The 13,907-nt window shown below is 46.9% G+C and overlaps 1 pseudogene; it reads left to right on the top strand.

The window, feature by feature from the left end:
- Positions 1–10,505: 10,505 nt before the first annotated feature.
- On the top strand, positions 10,506–10,614 carry LOC137365914 (U2 spliceosomal RNA; annotated as a pseudogene).
- Positions 10,615–13,907: the final 3,293 nt, after the last annotated feature.

Below are 13,907 nucleotides of genomic sequence, written 5' to 3'. Positions count from 1 at the left end.
TTCCCTGCCCTGACTGTACAAAAGTCCCCTCTCATAGCTGCACATTAACACTGGTCTCACTGCTGTTCCCTGCCCTGACGGTACAGAAATCCCCTCTCATAGCTGCACATTAACGCTGGTCTCACTGCTGTTCCCTGCTCTGACTGTACAGAAATCCCCTCTCACAGCTGCACATTAACACTGGTCTCACTGCTGTTCCCTGCTCTGACTGTACATAAATCCCCTCTCATAGCTGCACATTAACACTGGTCTCACTGCTGTTCCCTGCTCTGACTGTACAGAAATCCCCTCTCATAGTTGCACATTAACACTGGTCTCACTGCTGTTCCCTGCTCTGACTGCACAGAAATCCCCTCTCATAGCTGCACATTAACACTGGTCTCACTGCTGTTCCCTGCTCTGACTGTACAGAAATCCCCTCTCATAGCTGCACATTAACACTGGTCTCACTGCTGTTCTCTGCTCTGACTGTATAGAAATCCCCTCTCATAGCTGCACATTAACACTGGTCTCACTGCTGTTCCCTGCCCTGACTGTGCAGAAATCCCCTCTCATAGCTGCACACCAACACTGGTCTCAGGTGAGTTTTGAGTGGTCATTAAATGATCCGACAATGGCGTGGCCTCGGTTAATAGCAGTTTGAAGCCGGATATCAGTTTTAAATTCCATCGGCTCATCCCAAAAACCGACCTTTAAACAAGTCAAAACACTGGAAACACACGATGGCTCATTCAACATCGATGGAGAGAACAAAGACGTTTACTGTTGGGGTTTGGACAATGAAGAGAAACATAGGAACTTGACGAGGACATTCAGTCTTTCGAGTCTGTTCCACCATTCAATTAGATATTTGCTGATCTGTATATTAACACCATTTGTCTGCTTGTTTCTGTAACCCTTGGTACCTTACCTAACTCAAATCTATCATTTGTCAGAAATAAATAAGGAAACTGATTCATCGAATTTCTTAAAAGCAAAATACTGCAGATGCTGGAAATCTGAAAAAAAAAACTGAAAGTGCTGACAAGACTCAGCAGGTCTGGCAGCATCTGTGGAGAGAGAAGCAGAGTTAACGTTTCAGGTCAGTGACCCTTCTTCAGAACTGGCAAATATTAGAAATGTAAAAGATTATAAGCAAGTAAAGCGGGGGTGGGGCAAGAGATGACAAAGGAGAAGGTGCAGATAGGACAAGGCCACAGAATAGTTGACCAGAAAAAGGCAAACAATATGTTAATGGTGTGCTGAAAGACAAAGCATTAGTGCAGATAGGGTGTTAATGGACTGAAAAACTAAACAGCCACAATCACAAACATGAAAACAACAGTGGGTAGGCACAGTAGAAACAAACTGAACAAACTAAAATAAAGTTTTCTTTTTTACTTTGCCGATGTCTTTGTATATATTGTGGATCCTTCTTCAGACTGTCTTCTTTCACAATGTAGTTCTGACCTCTGGTGATGTTGATCGTAATCAGCTTCAACTTGCTGATAGTTTTGGAACTGAGCAGATTTTCTTTGCTTGATTCTACAACATGGAACTCAGTCTGACATGTGGACCCCAGGGAGGACTTAAAAGTAACTTGGATGATCCCTAGGACTGGTGGAGGAGTATCTGATCCATGGGAGAAGATTTTAGATATCAGCTTGTTTAATTACAGTTTCTGTTTTCTCTGTTACTTGTGGAATGTCGGAGCATCCATTATGTTGATCATTGCTCCGAGTCAATTACTGCAGATATTGTCGAATTACCTCTGAACAAATCACACATGGGCAGGTGTCGGGACTTGTGGTCGCGAGCAACAAAAATCTTCTCTCGTGCTGCAAATATGTAATCTTCCTTCTGGCATTTAAATCTATGAATGTTTCCTGCAGGCTTCGATCAGCATACTGTAGTGAAATATCCCATTTTTCTGCATACTTTACACTTCTTCCCTCTCGAAGGACAAGTTTTGTAATGAGGATCCTCACTACTGCAATGATTGGATGTTTGAATGTGCTTGTGACTTCTGTCTTGGTCTTCCTTGACCTTTCTCTGGGTTTCCTCTGTGTCCTTGTGTTTTGTGTGTTTCTCAGGGGAATCTCGTCGTCACGTTATTTGCCTCTTTCTCAGACTTCTGAGTCTCATCATGTAGTGGTCAAGAGTCTCGCACCATATTGTTTTGCTTGCCTGAAACAGAAATTTCAGAGTGAGGATTTGTCCTTGCTTGAAAATATCTTGTTAGAAAATGCATCGCAACATCATAATCATTATCGGTTCCAGTGTCTCTGAGTGTATTGAAGGTATTGTCAACTTTTGGTCCAGCAGAGTGTAGGAGTAATGCTCTCTTTCTTCGGGGTGTATTGATAGCGAGTGCCATCATTAGGAGTTCAAGTCTTGTGAGCCATTTGCTCCAGTGTGGCCCTGGGTTGCTGTCTATCTCTGTAAAGGCTGGAAAGACTGGCTGTTGTTGTGCACACATGATGATTGTTGTTTATTTAAATCTGGAATTGTCAATGTAAGTCTTCTGTATGTCCCTGGTTGTCTGTGTGATTACTTCTTTTTAATCCTCAATGTCAGAAAAATATAGTGTTGTGCTGTGTTCTTACGTCTACATTAAATGATGACCCCAGGCTTTATATTCAGATTCAATACAAACAGTATTTATTGTCTTTCTTATCTACATGGCATGATCACAGGTCCCAGGTCTTTTTCTCATTGGTGTGTGTGCGCTCTCTAAAAGCCATGTTTAGAATGTGTCTCTCAAAATGGTGTCTCCTTATATATGTATGATGATGTCATCTGTTGCATCAGTGCCTTGGTCTCTTAAAGGTACAGTTTCTTAAAGGTGAAGTCACCATTACACAACATTGCAAGCAATGAGTCAGCCACGCTCGATAGAGTGTCAGGAATGAAGGTCAGAGGAGCAGACCAGGCTGGAAACACATAAAGAACGAGGGGCAGCCAATGTGAAAAACAGGGAATAAACAATATGGCATGGGTGGTGTTTACAATACCTCGAATCTCGGTTTGATTCTCTTCCAGGTCAGAGGGAATTCTAGTAACATGATGTCTATGGAATCACAGAATGACGAACAAAGAGACCATTTGGTCCATCATGCCAGTGTTGTCTCTTTGGTAGAGACAAATTACAATTAGTCCTGCTGCGTGGCTTTTTCCTGTAATCCTGTACATTTTCCCTTCCAGCATCTATCCATATCCCTTTTGAAAGTTACGATTGAATCTGCTTTCATCTCCCAATCAGGCAGTGCATTCCAGATCACAACACATAACTGTACAACAAATGGTTCTTCATGTCACCTCTGGTTCTTTTGCCAATCACCTGATATCTGTGTCCTTTGCTTACTGACCCTTTTGCCACAGGAAACAGTTTCTCCTGATTGAAAGTGTTGAGAACCATCATGATTTTGAACACCTCGGACAAATCTCTTCTGAACTTTCTCTGCTCCAAGAAGAACAACCTCAGCTTCTCCAATCTCTCCACATAACTGAAATCCTTCACCCCGGTATCATTGCAGCAAATCTCTTCTGTTCATTTCTTGCCCCAGAAATAATTGAAATGAAATGTTTCTAAAAAATGCATGAACTAAATAAAAAGGAGAGAGAAATAAATGCTGAGCAAAATGGATATCAATGTTTGGAAGGTAAAAAGAGCAAAGAGATCGAAATTTTATTATCGAGGAGTGAGAGGAATAAATAACACTTTGGAGATTTTGTCAGTGGATTTACTGATAAATTTGGGAATTGAGAGGAAGCTGGTTCATGGAGAAAAAACTGCCAACCCGGGGGTGGAGCCTACAACTGCATCCGTCCAACAAGAGACAGAGTAGAAGTGACAGTTCAGTCAGTGGAACAGGACACTTTTAATCTCAGGATTATGGGTTGGATGATCCACTGTGGGTGCCCGTGAAATTCCACAGGAGCTAATACAACACCTTGCTGTCAGTGGCTCCTTGTTCAATGGGTGTGATTCTTGTTTAAGGAGTGTGATTAATGAAAGTGTGAGCGACCCCAGGTTCAAATCACCAATGAGCTCTTGGCATTTTTAGTTTAATGTTACTGATTGGTGTCAGCCTTACGGAGCTGGCTTCAGGATCAGAGAACTGGATTCAAAGAGCTTGTCGACAAAATTCTAATTTACACAATGTACACATAGCCAAGTGAGAATATAAAGTTGTCGCAGTAATTGAGACCTGACTCCAAAAACAACAGGACTGGGTTCTGGAATGGACTGGAATGGAATTCTTCAGTGTTTCTGTTGTTTGGCTTGCACTGACTCATCGATTTTCTTGTTTTTCACTTTGTCGATGCCTTTGAATAATTGTGGATCCTTCTTCAGAGTGTCTTCTTTCACCAGGTAGTTCTGACCTCTGATGATGTTGATTGCAATCAGCTTCAATTTGCTGATAGTTTTGGAACTGAGCAGATTTCCTTTGCTTGAGTCCACAACATGGAACTCAGTCTGACATGTGGACCCATGGGAGGATTTGAATGCCACCCCTGCGTTGGAGTTGCATCCATCCAATAAGAGTAGAAGTGACAGTTCTGTCAGTCGAATATGAGATTTTTAATGGCAGGGATGTGAGTTTGAGTCAAAAACAAGAAATGCTGGAATCACTCAGCAGGTCTGGCAGCATCTGTGGAAAGAGAAGCAGAGTTAACGTTTCGGGTCAGTGACCCTTCTTCGGAACTGACAAATATTAGAAAAGTCACAGATTATAAGCAAGTGAGGTGGGGGTGGGGCAAGAGATAACAAAGGAGAAGGTGCAGATTGGACCAGGCCACATAGCTGACCAAAAGGTCACGGAGCAAAGGCAAACAATATGTTATTGGTGTGTTGAAAGACAAAGCATTAGTACAGATTAGGTGTGAATACACTGAATATTGAACAGCAGCAAGTGCAAACCTGAAAAAAAAACTGAAAAAAACAGTGGGTAAGCAAACTGAACAAACTAAGATGAAATGAAATAAATGCAAAAAAAGATTGTAAACAATGCAAAAAAGAATGTAAAAAAAAATGAAGAAAAAACAACTAAAAATGAAAGTAAAATGGGGGACTGTCATGCTCTGAAATTATTGAACTCAATGTTCAGTCCGGCTGGCTGTACTGTGCCTAATCGGTAGATGAGATGCTGTTCCTCGAGCTTGCGTTGATGTTCACTGGAACACTGCAGCAATCCCAGGACAGAGATGTGAGCATGAGAGCAGGGGGGAGTGTTGAAATGGCAAGCAACCGGAAGCTCAGGGTCCTGCTTGCGGACTGAGCCGAGATGTTCCGCAAAGCGGTCACCCAGTCTGCGCTTGGTCTCCCCAATGTAGAGGAGACCACACTGTGAGCAGCGAATACAGTATACTACATTGAAAGAAGTACAAGTAAATCGCTGCTTCACCTGAAAGGAGTGTTTGGGGCCTGGGATAGTGAGGAGAGAGGAGGTAAATGGGCAGGTATTACACCTCCTGCGCTTGCAGGGGAAGGTGCCCTGGGACGGGGACGAGGTGGTGGGGGTAATGGAGGAGTGGACCAGGGTGTCGCGGAGGGAACGATCCCTTCGGAATGCTGACAGGGGAAGGGAGGGGAAGATGCGACTGGTAGTGGCATCACGCTGAAGGTGGCGAAAATGGCGGAGGATGATCCTTTGGATATGGAGGCTGGTGGGATGAAAAGTGAGGACAAGGGGAACCCTGTCACGGTTCTGGGAGGGAGGGGAAGGGGTGAGGGGAGAGGTGCGTGGAATGGGTCGGACACGGTTGAGGGCCCTGTCAACCACAGTGGGGGGAAATCTTCGGTTGAGGAAAAAGGAGGTCATATCAGAAGCACCGTCATGGAAGGTAGCATCATCAGAGCAGATGCGTCGGAGACGGAGAAACTGGGAGAATGGAATGGAGTCCTTACAGGAGGTAGGGTGTGAAGAAGTGTAGTCGAGGTAGCTGTGGGAGTCGGTGGGCTTATAATGGATATTGGTAGACAACCTATTCCCAGAGATGGAGACAGAGAAGTCGAGGAAGGGAAGGGAAGTGTCAGAGATGGACCATGTGAAGGTGAGAGAAGGGTGGAAATTGGAAGCAAAGTTGATAAAGTTTTCTAGTTCGGGGCGGGAGCAGGAAACGGCACCGATACAGTCATCAATGTACCGGAAAAAGAGTTGGGGGAGGAGGCCAGAGTAGGACTGGAACAAAGAATGCTCGACATATCCCACAAAAAGACAGGCATAACTAGAACCCATGCGGGTACCCATAGCGACACCTTTTACTTGAAGGAAGTGCGTGGAGTTGAAGTGCTCCCGCCCCGAACTAGAAAACTTTATCAACTTTGCTTCCAATTTCCACCCTTCTCTCACCTTCACATGGTCCATTTCTGACACTTCCCTTCCCTTCCTCGACTTCTCTGTCTCCATCTCTGGGAATAGGTTGTCTACCAATATCCATTATAGGCCCACCGACTCCCACAGCTACCTCGACTACACTTCTTCACACCCTACCTCCTGTAAGGACTCCATTCCATTCTCCCAGTTTCTCCGTCTCCGACGCATCTGCTCTGATGATGCTACCTTCCATGACGGTGCTTCTGATATGACCTCCTTTTTCCTCAACCGAGGATTTCCCCCCACTGTGGTTGACAGGGCCCTCAACCGTGTCCGACCCATTCCCCGCACCTCTCCCCTCACCCCTTCCCCTCCCTCCCAGAACCGTGACAGGGTTCCCCTTGTCCTCACTTTTCATCCCACCAGCCTCCATATCCAAAGGATCATCCACCGCCATTTTAGCCACCTTCAGCGTGATGCCACTACCAGTCGCATCTTCCCCTCCCTTCCCCTGTCAGCATTCCGAAGGGATCGTTCCCTCCGCGACACCCTGGTCCACTCCTCCATTACCCCCACCACCTCGTCCCCGTCCCAGGGCACCTTCCCCTGCAATCGCAGGAGGTGTAATACCTGCCCATTTACCTCCTCTCTCCTCACTATCCCAGGCCCCAAACACTCCTTTCAGGTGAAGCAGCGATTTACTTGTACTTCTTTCAATGTAGTATACTGCATTCGCTGCTCACAGTGTGGTCTCCTCTACATTGGGGAGACCAAGCGCAGACTGGGTGACCGCTTTGCGGAACATCTCGGCTCAGTCCGCAAGCAGGACCCTGAGCTTCCGGTTGCTTGCCATTTCAACACTCCCCCCTGCTCTCATGCTCACATCTCTGTCCTGGGATTGCTGCAGTGTTCCAGTGAACATCAACGCAAGCTCGAGGAACAGCATCTCATCTACCGATTAGGCACACTACAGCCAGCCAGACTGAACATTGAGTTCAATAATTTCAGAGCATGACAGCCCCCCATTTTACTTTCATTTTTAGTTATTTTTTCTTCCTTTTTTTTTTCCATTTTTTAAACATTTTTTACAATCTTTTTTTGCATTTATTTCATTTCATCTTAGTTTGTTCAGTTTGCTTACCCACTGTTTTTTTTCAGGTTTTTTTTTCAGGTTTGCACTTGCTGCTGTTCAATATTCAGTGTATTCACACCTAATCTGTACTAATGCTTTGTCTTTCAACACACCAATAACATATTGTTTGCCTTTGCTCCGTGACCTTTTGGTCAGCTATGTGGCCTGGTCCAATCTGCACCTTCTCCTTTGTTATCTCTTGCCCCACCCCCACCTCACTTGCTTATAATCTGTGACTTTTCTAATATTTGTCAGTTCCAAAGAAGGGTCACTGACCCGAAACGTTAACTCTGCTTCTCTTTCCACAGATGCTGCCAGACCTGCTGAGTGATTCCAACATTTCTTGTTTTTGTTTCAGATTTCCAGCATCCGCAGTATTTTGCTTTTATTTTTGTGAGTTTTGCCATTTTGTTTTTCCCTTTTTTAAGGCTTCATGAGCAGAGAGTACAGGGAGTGTTTGAAATGAGCAAGCCTCGCTTTGATTCAGGACCCTTACCTCTCTGCAGCATCTCACTATGAAAGATTGAATTTGATCTCATTTCATTCTGAGCTCGGGGTCTGTGCGGCTCAGTGGCACTTCTGGCTGTCTCCCGCTTCACAATCCATCAGTACTGAGAAAGCAATGGGGAATATTACTCACATGTTGTATTCTTTAATTTTTTGGAAAACTTGAATGCATGTATTTTCTTCCAAAACAAGGACACCAAGCCACTGTTGATGTAGGGCTGAAATAGCTCAGTTGGGAGAGCGGTAGACTGAAAATCTAAAGGTCCCGGGTTTCAGCAATTTTGCTTCCTTTGCGTCCCTTGCCTTGGTTCTGATTTTCCGGTTGCACAATTTACTTTGAAATTATTTAGCAAGTACCAGTGGATTGAATTTGAGAAACAACACAGAGTCATTTACAGCACAGAAGGTGGTCGTTTGGCCTATCACGTCCATGCTGGCTCTCCCCGGAGCAATCTAGTCAGTTCCAGTCACCAGCTCGATCCCTTTCCTCCTGCAAGTTTCTTTCCTTCAAGTATCCATCTAATTTCCTTTTCAAATCATTGATTGTCTCTGCTTCCACCACACTCGTGGGCCAAGACATTACCACCCACAACATAAAAAATTCCACCTCATCAAGGATGGGAAATACTTACATCTTCTATATTTGCTTATTCTCTATTTCTATGAGAATAGACTGACAGTCAACATGAAAGGAAACCCAAAAATCTTCGAGCAGCATGTAAATGATAAGTGGGTAGTAAGAGGTTGAGTCGGGCCTATTAGGGACAAAAAGGATAATATTAGCTTAGAGGTGCAGGGCAATGTTAATCTACTTAATGAGTACTTTGTATCAGTGATCACTAAGGAAGTGGAATTTGACAAAATATCAGTCGAAGTGAAGAGAGTAGAGTCAATGGAGAGGGTACAAATTGAGAGAGGGAGGTACGAAAAAGGCTGGCTGTGCTTAGGGAAGATAAATCACCTGGCGCACATCCCAGGTTGCGAAAGGAAATGCGGATGCAGATAACGGAAGGGCTTGCTATAATCTTCCAATCTTCCCTGGATACGGGGGAGGTGCCAGAGGATTAAACAGTGGCAAATGCGACACCCTTATTCAAGAAAGGGTGTAAGGACACTCCGGGTAACTACAGGCTAGTTAAATTAACAGCAGCGGTGGGTAAGGTTTTAGAAAGAATAATCAGGGTAAAAAATCAACAGTCACTTGGAGAGGTTCGAGTTAATTAAGGAGAGTGAGCATGCATTTATAAATGGGAGTTCATGCTTGACTAATCTAACTGCATTTTTTGATGAACTAACAGAGCAGGTTGATGAAGGGAATGCAGTGGATGTTGTTCATATGGATTTTAAGGAAGCGTTTGACAAGGTACCACATAAAAGGGCGGTTAACAAAATTGAGGTTCGTGGTATAGGAGGGTCAGTGTCCAATTGGATAGAAAATTGGTTTAAGGACAGAAAACAGCGAGTCTTATTAAATGGTTCTTTGTCAGACTGGAGGATAGTCGACAGTGGTGTTCCCCAAGGGTCAGTGCTAGAACCACTGCTTTTTTTGCTCAAGGTAAGTGACTTGGATCTTGGAATACAGAGTAGAATCTCAAAATATGCCGATGACACCAAACCTGGAGGAGCGGCAAACAGTGAGGATGATATGAACTGCCTGCAACAGGACAGTGATAGGCTAGCAGAATGGGCAGACAGGTGGCAGATGGAATTTAATAGTGACAAGTGTGAGGTGATGTATTTTGGCATAAGGAATAGGGAGAGGCAATATATACTTAATGGCACAGTTCTAAAGAGTGTACTGGAATAGAGGGACTTGGGGTTCATGTGCATCAATCTTTGAAGGAGGCAAGTCATATTGCGAGAGTGGTTCGCAAAGCATATGGGATCTTGGGCTTTATAAATAGAGGCATTGAGTACAAAGCAGGGAAGTTATGCTGAACCATTATAAAGCTCTGGTTCGGCCCCAGTTGGAGTGTTGCTTCCAGTTTTGCTTACCACACTTAAGAAAGAATGTGAGCGTCCTTGAGAGGATGCAGAGGAAATTCACCAGAATGGATCCAGGGATGGAGGATTTTAGTTACAAGGTTAGGTTGGAAAAGCTAGGGTTGTTCTACCTGCATCAAAGGAGAGTGAGGGGAGAATTGATAGATGTGTTTTCGGCTATGACAGTTTTAAATAAGTTGGCAAGGAAACATTGTTCCCGTTAACTATTGGTACAAGGACTAGGGGACACAGATTGAAGGTTTTGGACAGGAGGTACAGGGGGAATGTGCGCAAGAACTTTCTTACACTGATTGGTGATGATCTGTAACTCGCTGCCCATGAGGGCGGTGGAAATGGAGACAATCGAGGATTACAAAAGGAATTTGAATGGGCACTTGAAGGAAATAATTTTACAGGGCTATGGGGATCGAGCAGACAAGTGATAACTCGTCTCCACTCCTAGTATTTCTAAATCCCACACATTCACTATAATGTGAACAATTCTTTCCTGTTGTGTCTTTCTCAGATTTGTAAACTTCACTGTATTGGAGTGAAGTGACATCTACTGGCAAGAAACATGAACTGCCGCTTCTCGGCCTTTTGGCTCAGATCAAGTGTAGAATCTGTTCTTATCAGTGCTTATTTGATTGAGAAGAGACCATGATCATTGCCTTTTGATCCTGGGGAAGCTTTGAGTAAAATGGCTATAACCAATTTTCGAACTTCGGGCCAGGGAGTGCGCAACACCGTTCGGGTGGTCGTGAAGGACAAGGAAGGAGATGCACCGGTCGATCGCACCTTCTTCATCAAGAAAATTCTCTTCGATTGCTGCGGATTTCAATCGACGGACGTCTTCTGCCTCCAGGATTTCCCCAGCAGTGGATATTTCGACGTGACGTTCCGGAACGTGGCGGGATGCATCAAGTTCCTGAAGGCGTTCAAGGAGAAAGGGGACCGGGCGCCACTGTCGATCGTCACAGCGGAGCCGCTCTTCACGCTTCCGTCACAACGGGACCGGGTGGTGACGATTCACCTCTACAACCCCCATGTTCCGGTGGTGGATGTACTCACCTTTCTCGCCAGGTACATCGAGGTGGCCGGCAGCAGCACTGATGTCAAGGACCCCTTTGGGATCTGGACCAGCAAGCGGCAGGTCAAGGTGACCTTGAAGGTAGATGCCAGTGGAGCCATCATCCACCCTCCCTCCAGCTTCGCTATCGGGGGAATTCGAGGCTTCTTGGTCTACGCTGGGCAGCCCAGAGTTTGCCGCACCTGTGGCAAATCTGGTCACATGGCAGCCAACTGCAGCACGGCTGTTTGCAAGAACTGCAAGGAGGAAGGCCATCAGAGCAAGGACTGTAAGCAGACTAAGTGTTGCAACTTGTGCGGTGCGGCAGGCCATCTCTACAAGACCTGCCCCAAACGTTGCCTCAGCTATGCTCAGGCGGCAAGGTCCAAGGATAGGCCGGGAGAAGGTTCGACGAAGGCGTCCGCTGTTTGAAAGGAGACCAGCAGCTTTCTCCGCAGTGAGGAACTTCAACCTGAGAAGGAAGGGGAGGCAGCTGAAACCAACGACCCAGCACCTACCCAGCGCCCGGAAACCCCTCCTCCACAGACAGAATCGATGGAGGAGGAGGCAGCAGATGGACAAACAGGTCAGTGGCAAGTGGTCCAAAGGAAAACCACAAAGAAAAAACATCCCAAAGCCACCACCCAAACCAGTGGCAAGAGGAGGCTCTCTTCTGAATCAGACTGCAACAACTCCTCTTCACTGGACGGGAAATGCTGGAACGACAGCCCCTTCAAAAGAGGCGGCAGAACTCCGAGATGGATGATAAAGCATCCCAGCCCCCGGGCACTGGAAGCTGTGAGGGGCCCGGCGTGCCCCAACCCCAATGCCCCACACGTAACGAAGTGGCCAACGCATCTCAGCTCTGCGACACCGGGAGCAAAGACACGTCTGGCGCACCTGAGCTCCTGGAGACCGGGAGCTGTGATGTTTTCGAGGAGGAACAGATGGAAGCAGCTGAGGACAACCCAATCCTCTCTGCCTACAAGACCCCCCCTGATGTCACCCGAGCAGCACAAACCCTGCATGAAAAATCAGGAGGGGTTTTTGAGCCCAACCAACGTGAAACTGCTTGCGCATACGATGGGTATGCAGGAACATCCCGAAGGGGAAGGACTGGGACTAGCGAGGACAAATGGTATGGGAAGCAACAACTAATTTTTCGTAAAAGATGGGTGCAAGAATTGCTTCCATTAATGTGCGTAGCATTAAATCGACTATGCGATGTGTTTCAACCTTGGATTACCTTGCCAAGGTCAAAGCTGACCTACTGTTTCTGCAGGAGTGTGGAATACCACACCTCAGCACCTACAGGCAGTGGTCGCGATGGTGGTCCCACGGGCCATCGATCTGGTCGGGGGGTAATGACTGCCGTTCCTCCGGCCTGGGTATTCTGCTGCGGGGAGGTAACTTCACCATCTCCGAAGTTAAGGAGGTGGTGGGCGGCCGCCTCCTCGAAGCAGACGTGATGTACAACAACGCTCCGCTCCGGTTGATCAACGTGTACGCCCCGGTACAACGCAGCGAGCGGCTGACCGTCTTCCAGCAGCTCCCACTGCTGCTGGCGACGTCCAGGCCGGTCATCCTAGGCGGTGACTTCAACTGCATCATCGATGCGGCTGGACGATCCGGCAGTGACGACAGCAAACTGGCCGCTTCGTCCAGATTCCTAATAGAAACAGTTAAAGATGCCAAACTGCACGACGTCTTCAGCAAACCTGCAGACGGAGCGCAGCGCAGATACACATGGTCAAATCGGACGGGTCTGCCCGTTCCAGGATTGACTTCCTGTTTGTGTCCCGTGCTGTCACGGTCGGATCCACCGACGTCAAGCCGGTGTTCTTCTCCGACCACTGCCTCTTACTGGCCGACTGTCACTTGCAGGACGACCAGCGGGTTGGCAGAGGGACGTGGAAGCTCAATGCGACACTGCTGACCCCAGAGACCGTTGAGGAACTCAAAAGGGATTACAAAGGTTGGAGGACCGTGAAACCCCTCTTTGAGTCTCCAGTTCACTGGTGGGAAGCGATTAAGGAGAACATCAAGAGGTTCTTCATCCACAAAGGTGTTCAGAAGGCGAGAGAGAGATAGAGGGAACTGTCCCGACTCCAGAAAATTATGCAAAATCTACTCCGGTTGCAGGCAATGGGGGTCGAGGTCAAGGAGGACCTCCAAGAGGTGAAGAGCCAGCAGGCCTCGCTCTTTGCCAAGGAGGCCTCCAAGATCATCTTCCGGTCCAGAGTCCGCTCCATCGAGCAGGATGAGACGTGCTCGCGTTACTTCTTCCAAAAGGTACACAGAGAGAGCTCTGTTATCAGCAGCCTGAAGGAAGAAGATGGCTCGGTAACGTCTTCGCAGTCCGACATCCTAAGGATCAGCAAATCCTTTTATGCTGGGCTGTATGACGCGAAGCCCACAGACAGCAGAGCCTCCCAGTCCTTCCTGTCATCTATCACAGAGGTCCTAGATGACAGCAGGAGGGAGAGACTGGACAAGCCGCTAACTCTGGACGAGCTGACAAAGGCCGTCGAGTCTTTCGAGACGAGTAAAACCCCCGGGAGCGACGGCTTACCGGTCGAGTTGTACTCGGCCCTGTGGGACTGGGTCGGCCCGGACCTGCTGGAAGTATACGAGAGTATGCTCCTGGCCGGCAGCATGTCAGAATCCATGAGAAAAGGCATCATCACCCTCATTTACAAGCAGAAGGGGGAGAGGGCAGAAATCAGAAATTGGCGGCCCATCTCACTGCTTAATGTTGATTACAAGATTCTGTCCAAAGTCATAGCCAGTCGAGTCAAGTCTGCTCTGGAGTTGGTGATTCACCCCGATCAGACCTGTACTGTACCCGGCAGGAAGATCTCTGATAGTCTCGCGCTACTCAGGGATACGATCGCCTACGTACGGGACAGGAGGGTGG

This window comes from Heterodontus francisci, unplaced genomic scaffold, assembly GCF_036365525.1.
Source record: "Heterodontus francisci isolate sHetFra1 unplaced genomic scaffold, sHetFra1.hap1 HAP1_SCAFFOLD_58, whole genome shotgun sequence".
In the NCBI taxonomy this organism is placed as follows: Eukaryota; Metazoa; Chordata; class Chondrichthyes; order Heterodontiformes; family Heterodontidae; genus Heterodontus; species Heterodontus francisci.
Note: the sequence above shows the minus strand (reverse complement) of the source record. Positions and strands in the feature narration are given on the sequence as shown.